This window comes from Cydia pomonella, chromosome 25, assembly GCF_033807575.1.
Source record: "Cydia pomonella isolate Wapato2018A chromosome 25, ilCydPomo1, whole genome shotgun sequence".
Lineage (NCBI taxonomy): Eukaryota > Metazoa > Arthropoda > Insecta > Lepidoptera > Tortricidae > Cydia > Cydia pomonella.
Window position 1 is genome coordinate 3,188,060 of NC_084727.1, and position 10,846 is coordinate 3,198,905.

Genomic DNA, 10,846 nt, shown 5'->3' on the forward strand with positions numbered 1-10,846 from the left:
TTTGAGGTTTTTTGTTCCGATGTAGCCCACAAGATGGCAGAACCTACTATGCATAAAAAAACACGTGACGTGTACATGTGCATGTTTATGGTTCCGATTCAGGAGGCCTACCGCGAAAATCGAAGTTCGTCAATTGCGGGCATTTTTCTCTGTCACTCTAATTACGTCTTAGTGAGAGTAAAAGAGAAAATTCCCGCAATTTGCGAATTTCGGTTTTCGCGGTAGGCCCCCTGGCCACAAGATGGCAGAGCCTCCAACGCGCACGGTCCCTATAAGATTTTAAATGTATCATTTTTACAAGCTTTTAATTAATTTGCCCTGTTAGTACTTATGTCTGTGTGGGTCAAATCTTGAGAGCTAAATTTGACACACTTCTCGATTTTTGATTGAGCTGACATTATGCATACAGCAATGACAATCGGAGCTAATCTGATGATAGAGGCAGGAGGTGGCCATGGGAACTCTGTGATAAAACAACGCAAACTAATTGAGTTTGGGGTTGTGAGAATTGTCTCGACGAGTATTACTTGCCTGTGGATAGAAAAGAACAGTCAGCTATAAAAGCTTGTATCAAAAATGCTTTTTTTCCAAAAACTTATTACAGGTTTTTTTTTAACTTGCCATGTGAGTATTTTAGTGTGGGTCAAATCTTGGATGTTAAATTTGACCAACTTCCCGATTTCCGATTAAGCTGAAATTTTGCATACATATGTAAATGATGACATGGAGCTGATCTGATGTTGGAGACAGGAGGTGGCCATGGGAACTCTGTGATAAAACAAGAGGCTACGTAAGTAATTATGTTTGGGGTTGTTAGAATTGTCTCGATGAGTATGAGTTGTCTGTGGAATCAAAAGTACAGTCAGCGATAAAAGCTTGTAAGGTTAGACCAAGCTAAGTTGGCAGTGATTTTGATAGCTAACACTGTGCAAGTGTTAGCTATCAAAATCACTGCCATACGCTGCAATACGCATATTTGCAAGAGCTGTAAGGTGCAAAAAAAATTATTCGAGAAAGTCAAAAACGAAAAAAGTTATGGCCGAAATAGTGCAAAAAACATTTTTTTCTCCGAATTTTTGATTTTGGCGCTCGATATTTTGGAAACGAAGAATGATATCAATAATTAATTGAAAAATGAAACTTGTATACTTATGTGCCACGGCGACAATTATTCAAACTTCGATAAGAGTGTGGAAATTTGTTTCTTCACAGGTGTTAATTATCATTCAACGTTGTAGTTTTAATTTGTAAACTTTTCCTTACCCCGTCGTCTTTCTTGTCGCTCAGCGACAATATTTTGTCGAATTCCATAGATTCATTTCCAATGTGCTCAATAGTGGTGTGAGGCACGAAATCTGTTAATCTTTGGTACAAGGCGATTCTATTCCTCTACTCTACCTATGTGTTCTACCAAGTTTAGGTATTTATACTTTGCCTATTCCGACCACGATAATTATGGATAGGAAGTAGTTCTCCTGTAATCCATCTCATCAAAGGTTTGCATCGTAAACAAGTTCGACTTTATTTACCAATAGCCACGGTACCGAATGGACGCCACATTAAACGCTTCCGTCATTAACCCGTTTATTAATAAACGGTTTATGTGTTTACGACAATGGACAGCGTATTAGGGCCAGTTGCACCATGCCCATTTGATGTACTGATCATGTGTAAATATGGCGCTAGCGAATGCTAACTGCATATTTGGGTTGCACCACGCTATGTGTCCGTTAAAAAGTTACGCTGCCCTTAACCGGTGGCAGAGCACTGGTTAACAGCAAAGTCGTTCGATAAATATGGCGGCGCTTTTTGGAAATCGTCCGTATTTCACGAATTTATGTTTGATTATTAAATAATTTGAGTAAAAAGTAATGTAAATTATTAAAAATATATTTATAACAATAAAAAGGTGGAAATATCTAAACGCAAAAACGTGTGATAGTTGACATAATGGTTTTAAATGTCATTTTAGTTGCGAGACTACTTGTGTTTCATAAAATACATTAATTTGTTCCGGATATTCAAAGAAAAGGTGTGTTTTAAATTGAAATCGAGTGCAGAATGAGTTTAAGTTGAGGATAAGACCAGATTGATGCTATCACAGGTTAACAAATACGTCCCATAAAGTGAAACTCGACGGCATGTAATGAAAACTATTTATCGACAGACTGGTCATTAAAATCAATTTAAAACGCTCTATGTTTATTGGAATCAAGATAAGAATGTTATATCCCTTGGAAATATTAGTGGACTAACTATGATATTCGAAAACAGCGAGATGACAACTATAAACATATACAAAGTCGGCCTCTGAAAATCGTAACCCAGAAGAGAAGTGAACTATATTTATAACTATAAAATCACATAAAACAAGATGCTACATATGAAATCAAGTATTTTGGTGAGAAGAAAATGTATTGGACAATTCCAGACCAGTCGGCATAATAGGTTATATATAAGTGGGCAAAATGTGTACCTAATGTAAAACTGATTATAATACTTCAATTCATACATACTTGCTTGTGTTTTATTTGCTTTTACAACATATCTTATTCATTAACCCTAGAAACAACAACTTTGCAAGTAATTAACTAAAACAGTTTTATTTATGGTGATATTTATATTTAAATTAATATTTATTAGAATACAAAGTTACAATTAGATTTAACAATTAACAGCTCCAAAAATCTACATTTATTTTGAGTGTGGGCTACCTGGGTTTCTCTTATCTTCAATTATTACATTATACCTATTATAGGGTCCCGCACCCATTAGCGACATGGCATGGCAGGGCGTCCTTCAGCATATTGCCGAGGCATCCCTACACATTGAGCTCTGCTTGTGAATGTCAAGGTATCCCTCTGGAATTTTCAGGTTTACCACAGTGTCTTAGAAATGCCAGATGTTCTTAGCATTTGTTTGTGTGAGGGATGCTTCGGCATGCCCTGACATACTTACCTTGATACTACGCCAAAGGATCTCTTACTGTGTCTAGACAATAGTGGCCTCCGAGCCTAATAAAGTAATTCTTCTGGAAATATCGAATATACATGAGAACAACTGAGTAGTTTAATAGGTATAACCTGCAGTGGCAGCATGGTTCCATTTTTATCCACTTGTCACTATGCCTGTCACTTTTGCACATACATACTTGTTAGGCATGGTGACAAATGATAAAAAGCTGACCATCTTAATTGTTTCCTTTCATACTGGATAACATTTATAAATATAACAGCCAATACCTGGGTTAGATAAAATATAATATGGCCTCCCTTCTGTCACCTGAATTTTACTTGTATTCAACCAGTCATACAGTGAAGTCGCATATAAATAAATTACAATGTAACAATTGTATGTAACCCTAGCCATGTATTGGAAATAACATAACAGTTAATTAGTAAAAATATAATCCATAGGTCTTAATTTGCAAAAGAGCATTACAACATACTTTAGAGAATGTGTAAACCCATTATTTTTAAACCTGACTACACATTTATTATACACATGACTGACTACTGACAATACCCTACCTACATATTAACCCACCAATCCCTATTCATCATCATTTAAAACCTAATATACCTAAATAGCTCTAAAATCAGTCATAATAAAAGGCCCTCAGATTGATTTTATTTGTTTTCCCCATACCAGTTTTTCAACAGCCCATGCATGTTTCATAAATGATTTATATCATGATCACCCCAACAAAGAAAAAAATAAATAATAGTTGGAATAAACAAGTGAAGTCACCAGTATGACAGAAAATATAATAAGTAGGCACTTAAATATAATTGTGAAATAATATATGTCAATGAGTTGTTGATTTCTCTCCGGATAACCTTTTACCTCCATTAGTCACTACCTAAAAAGGATTTAGTGTAAGATAGAAAATAAAGTAAGGTAGGGTAACTAAAAATGTATTTTATTATCAAAAATTAAATTCAGATATCATTTATAATACTTTATTTTTCGCAACAAGTTTTTCCAGTTAATCTAGTGTATGATTCTTTGATTTCTTGAATCGATTCACTTGTGTGTAACTTTCATCTTGTATTCCATATCAAATGGTGTATATCAAACCTGAAAAGAAAGTAACATGAAATTATTGTGCATAAAAATATATTGTGATCCGTTTCAACCATTGGCAAAAAGAAAATGCTTAGATCAAGCAGGTTTAAATTAAAGTACAAAAGTAACTTGAATATCTGCTACTAACAGAACTAACAGTTATGTATTATTGTGTCAACAATATATGTAATTGGAAATGTTGCCCCAACTGTCGGTATTTGTAGGTAGCGTAGGTAATTCCTTGTGCTTAGGGCTCTGAAAGTAGTTAGGGATACGTATTAAACGAATAAGATAACTTACCGGGCAATGCAGCCCCTTGTTTAATTCGGTATTGCAGCTTGGAAAGCACTTGGACACTGCACAATCGTAGTCAGCAGTTTCACTTTAATTTAATGTGCCATTAATATAATCATAAATATATTCAAGATTGGCATGGCATAAATTGTGTAATATTTAGATTTAAAACCTGAAAAGAAACTAGTTCGCGTCTACAAGTTTTCTCGTTGTTGAAAAATTTGACAACTTTGACATTTATGACTGGGTTGCTATATGAAAAAATAATTCTACCATAAATTTTTTGGTAGGAACGCGTTCATAGTATGGCCACACGATTAGCGCCGACATTCTGTTATTTTATAGTTGGTGCAACGCATTTTATTTAGCAATCGTTAAGACCCCCACGTAAACGTTAAAATTTAGCGAACTGTGCTTACGTTAGCAGGTGGTTTGGTGCAACTGGCCCTTAGTACTGTTTTGTTGAACTACCGAACAGCCGAGTAGAGAGCTGCATAGAGTCGGTCTAAGCTAAATTAATGTTGTATCAAGCAGTAACGTCTGCGAAATTCCTAGCTGAGCAAATTTCCAAATCTTGAATTTTTGAGGTTATGTTTCTGTCGCGCTGCGGTGGGCGGGAGTGCGTGCGTGCGATAAGGACAACTGCAGCTCGGACTCGAAAAATCGTGGTTTCACTCTCGACTGTTCCCTCCTCCGAAACGCAACCAATCATTATGAAATTTTGGAAACTGCAAGAGTAAGAAATAATCTATGCCGCTATATTTAGATTTTTTGGATATTTGTTGCAATATTTGTATACTGCGCCTTTTTTTTTACAGCCAATTCAATTTAGTCGTTTTTGCGATTTTCGGGGTGCTGTAACTTGTAAGTTTATTCAAAATACAATAATCCAAAAAAACAAAACAGCGGCACAGATGTGACATGATATTTGAATAAATCATTGCGCTAGGTTAAAAATCCAGGGAGGAAACAGTCGAGAGCGTTTGTATAGAAAAATAATTTACTATTACAAATTGAGCCACTTTTACTATAGGGACCGTGCGCGTTGGAGGGTCTGCCATCTTGTGGCCTGAATGGCAACCCTAGCACACTGTACGTTTTTCTCTACGACGAATGATAAAAATTAAAATTTCTATATACATAGCGAAAAGCGCCTACGAACAAAGAACCCGCCTAGCGAGTCGTGAGTGGGCGAGAAGCTATTTTATGGGACCATCATTTGACGCAAGAGGTATATATGGGTCTATTTCGTAGGCAGAGTCGCTAACCTACATTGGATTGTTTATGACAAATATTATAATTATATTTTTTTAGGAATAATATCGCCTGTGACCCTGAGTGATCACTCCATACATCTGCTTTGGTACCAAACCAAAACACTTAATATTTTTGTAGTTAACATCTAGCATGAGTAGCAGAATTATCAGTTCAGTGCCGCTACTTGACACTAGATGTCGCGGGGGTCGCGACTGGCGAAAATTGTATTGTATTCTCGACAATTTACAACTAATTGAACTAATACTACAAGTAGAAGGAGTTGAAAATAAATTTCCGGTCAATCCGGTTATAATATTAGCTGAAAATTGTTTTCGTCGCCATATTCATTGTCAAGTAGCAGTACTAGCTGATAATTCCGCTATTACATGCTAGATGTAGGCTATTAAAATAATAAACGTTTTGGTACCAAAACTGATGTATGGAGTGAGCATCTATGCTGACTTGTTAGTTCTCTATGTCCCTATCCAGCGAGCAGTTTAATTGCCATTCTATTTCAGTCGCGCCTGCGTTTCGTCAGTACCCGCATCAAAGTGTCAAGTGGTTTGGATCTCTATATTCTGTAGCTGTACATATAAACAGAGACATGGAAAATAAAGTCTACAGATTCGTAAGAACTATTATATAATCTGTGCCACAGAGTTCTGAGGGCCTACCGCGAACCACGTTCGACGTGTTGCCTCTCTATTGCACTTGTAAATTCGTAGCTAAGTGTGACAGGGAGGCAACACGTCGAACGTGGTTCGCGGTAGGCCCTCTGTTTGTCATCATTGTAGTTATGGAAGGTAGAGGCAAGGAACAGAATCTCCATATACCAAAAAGTGTCCGACAAAAAACCATAATATAGCTGGCGCTAGAATTACCTAGAATACTTGAGAAAAAAAACTTATCATAGACAGCGCACTTCACTCCGTCAATAACTGGGTTCTTAGCTACTCTAGCGCTACTCTGGAGAGATTTGGAACTATTATTTATAGCTGACAGCTGGACACTTTACAACAGTTCTGCCTAAGGATATTTTGTTCCATAATTGTAGTGTATAGAGTCTGTGCGGAAAGAGATGAGTCGTGAAATGTATGGGAACCGATACGTTCTTATTTTTATACCACGTCGTTGGCAAACAAGCATATGGCCAGCCTGATGGTAAGCAGTCACCGTAGGCTATGGATGCCGGCAATATCTGAGATATGACATGCGCGTTGCCGACCCTACCTAAATTTAAAACCTCAACCTGTACACCCCTATTTTGAAGAACCCCCTGCTGTAGCGCCTCGAGAAAACCTCGGCAGGGAGCTCGTTCCACAGCCGGAGCGTCTGCGGGAGGAAATTCCTCTTAAACCGCACAGTACGCGACCATTTAGGTTCTAGGGTAGGTAGGGTAGGGTAGGATGAACACCCTGCCGACGGCGAGCGGTGCGGTGAAAGAAAAGTGGCCGTTGGCATCATGTCAAACGATTCTTCAGAACACAGCCCATTGTACAAGCGGTAGAACACACACAGGAGGCAAATCTCTCCTTAGACTTAAAGGTTCAATACCGCTTGTGGGTTTGGGATCGTCGACGACTCGCACAGCGCGCCTTTATGACTATCCTCTTTCCGCACAGACTCTTGCTTTATATTATTAGGTATTAACTACTGTGCCTTCGGACACTTTTTAAAAAATATTTCCACAGAGTAAAGGCAACTTTTTATATTTTTGTATGCAAATCGAAATTTTTCATTCCTAAAATGAAAGTTTTGTTATTTTATGCATAATGTTCAAGAACTTTTGGGAAACTTTCTACAAATTGCAAGATTTTACTCTTTCGGAAATAACATGAAATAAATTGATTTCAACGGTAATGGTCAGACGTGTCGCCAAGTGGCATATGGGCGCGGCATCTACGAAAGGATTTGATTTGATTTAAACTGCATTACACAAAGCTTGTTAAACCAAAGGCGTCTACCAGTCAACCTTAAGATTGATAGTTTTTATTTTTTATCGGGCTCTGTATATCCGCGTTAGACTTATTGGCGTAATGTAGAGACAGGCAGGTCTGGGCAATGGCGTCAGGTATAGTCCGCATAGTCGTCTGCAATAATGGCTGACAGGCCAGAACGCTTAAACATATCTGTCTGATAGTAGCATTTTTAGATAGTAAACGCTAAATAGATTGGACCTGGGTATGTCCTTACTTTGTCCAAAAGATAGGTATGGGTACTGTGAGTGCCATCTCGCTTTGTGTGGTAGGGCATAGCACAGCGGATGTCTTTCCAGGTCTAGAGCAGAGCCCAACTGGGGAAAACTACCTTACAGAAAACGGCAGGCAAATAACACTACATTTCATTCATTAGTGTTGTGTTCGTGCTGGTGAGTAAGGTTGCCAGAAGGCCTACCGCGAACCAAGTTCGATGTGTTGCCTCCCTGTCACACTTACGTACGAATTTACAAGTGCGACAGAGAGGCAACACGTCGAACGTGGTTCGCAGTAGGCCTTCTGAGCTCAACGAGGGTGCGGAGTGTTAGGGTAACGCGCATGTAACTCTTCTGGAGTTGCAGGCGTTCGTAGGCTACGAAAACTACTTACCATATGTATGTTGTATGCTTACCTTGTGTATGTTTTGTCACCGACGCAGTATGAAAAAAAAAAGGATTTTCCGACCGTTGGTCCGGGAATCTCGGCCAACAATCATATTTGTTAGAAAGATATCACCGTACGAAAAAGAAAAACAATTTCAATTACGCGCAGCAAATTTTTCCACAGCTAACTTCAATCGTTTTCTATTTTTTGTACAATTTATAGGTGTCTATCCCAGACTAAACTGTTTTACGGCAGGTATAACAGTTCCGTCACGAGTTTAGTCTACATATGACATCTGTTTGAAATACAGAAAATTCAAACAATACTCAGGCTGTTTATATTTTGACACAATGAAAACAAACTATTGATAATGTACAAAGATATCTAATGCTGTCGGCTGAATTTAGACCTCAAACAAAATTTACATGAGTATGCCATCGACAGATGTAAAAATAAATTTGTGTTTGCCGCTATAAAAATGTCAATGATGTCTAAACGATCGTTAAATTAACGTTCGAATCGTTAAAAAACGAAGGTAAATAAATGACGCTAGCGCGGTCTGAAACGCAAACAGGTTGACAGCGCGGTTGGCGGGAAAAAATATCGTAAAAATCGATATTTGTGGGTTGGCATGACTGTTTTATAGATTTTTAAATCATGGTTGTTTACTTATCGAATAACGATTTGAGAAAATAATTTTTATAAATGCAGTTTCATACTTATACAAAAAGAATATACAAATCAGAATAGTAGTTTACAATACAATAAATTACAACACGACCGAAGGGAGTGTTTTAAATCGACACGTGTGCCGAATTACCTTTTCGCACCTGTATTGTACGAGGTTAAATTTTACAGTACATATCGCCTTTTAAATTGTTGACTTATGCACGGAAAGTGCTTATATTGTTCCCGCACTAGGTAGCATCGTAGGTACCTACTGTAAAGGTATTTTCAAGGTCTCTTAGTGTTCCATTAGTAGTCAGGAGTCAAAACCAACTTACATATGAGTCAGATATTAACGAAGTCTTGACAGACATGAATGATTGGATACTTGATAATAATTTTCTAATTAATCTGTGTAAAACGCAATAGGTATATGCAATTTCATTCTTCCAGAACAACGCCATATTAATATTGACAACATTCCCTTACAGAAAAGTAGTGTCATTAAATTTTTAGGTTTAAATATTGACTCCTCACTAAACTGGAGAGAATATATTAGTTTAGTGTGTAAAAAACTGGACCGTTTCATTTTCGCCCTAAGAAAACTACGTCAGTCTGTGTCCTATGGAGCGGCCCTTACAACTTACCACGGTTACGTCTCATCTATTCTCAACTATGGTCTCATCCTATGGGGTAACTCTGTGGATGTGGAAAGAGCCTTCAAATTACAAAAAAAATGAGTTCGTGCAATACGTAACGCTCAAATTAGCAGTAGCTGTAGACCATTGTTTAAAGAGTTCAAGGTGTCCGATATACTCCTCAAATTAAGCTTTTCTGATGAAGAATGAAGAACTCCAGGATAGTACTATCGTATTTTTTTATTAATTTAATAACTATATACAGTATTGTTGATGTATTTTTGATAATATATAAAATACATCAACGATACTGTATATAGTTATCAAGTTAATAAAAAAAAATACGATAGTACTATCCTGGAGTTTTTCATTCTTCATCAGAAGAGCTTAATTTGAGGAGTATATCGGACACAAGGTTTAACCTTTAGCATGTATTTACATTCTAAAAATTTTGTAATTTTGTTAAAAGGTTTCTAAAATACTATGTTAAACGTTTTGACTTCTGATATATATAGTTGTGCTAGACCACAATACAAAAATATTTTAAATCAACCGCGCTGCATGACTGACATTTACAGAACGCTTACAATGCGAATATTATAATATTTATAATATACAATAAATTACCAGTACAAATAAAAGCAATCGAGGGCAAAGAATTTACTCAAAAACTGAGATATAGATTGGCTCACTGATTTTATACTGTAAATGATTTTATAAACCATATGGAGTGATGTGTTATATTATTACTTATTAGTACTTAGTGTCTTCTAATTCTAATCTGAATCTAACTGACTCTTTCTCTCTATATTACTGACTCTATTTTTTACTGATGTTATGTTACCATTTGTCGCATTAGACTAAGTTGTGTATGTTATCCTAAGGATTTGAATGTCTTTTGTAACATTTGCATACTGTTTAAAACTCAGGTTTAAAACAGTTGAAAAAGGTGAAACATACTTTTTTTTTACACTAACATACCTATGTAGTCTTTACCCTTTTACTGCGAATAAATTATTGTTTGTTTGGGTGCCCTCTGGATACCTACGAACGGAACTCTAAAAATAAAGTCGACTGCATGCAGTGACCTTTAATAAATGCCTTTTATTTATAAGGTGAACTAGGTGAAGGCAATTTCCCAGATTCGCATGCTCCAAATATTTTAGCGGGATGTATTTCTTGGCTACGAACTGCCCACTTGTCTCCGTAATTGCATTTTTAACCTCCGACGCAAAAATAGGGATGTTTAACGTCCACGTGTCTGTCTGTTTGTCTGTCTATCTGCTTGTGGCATCGTAGCTCTCCACGGTTGGATCTATTTCGATGCGTTTTTTTCACATGAAA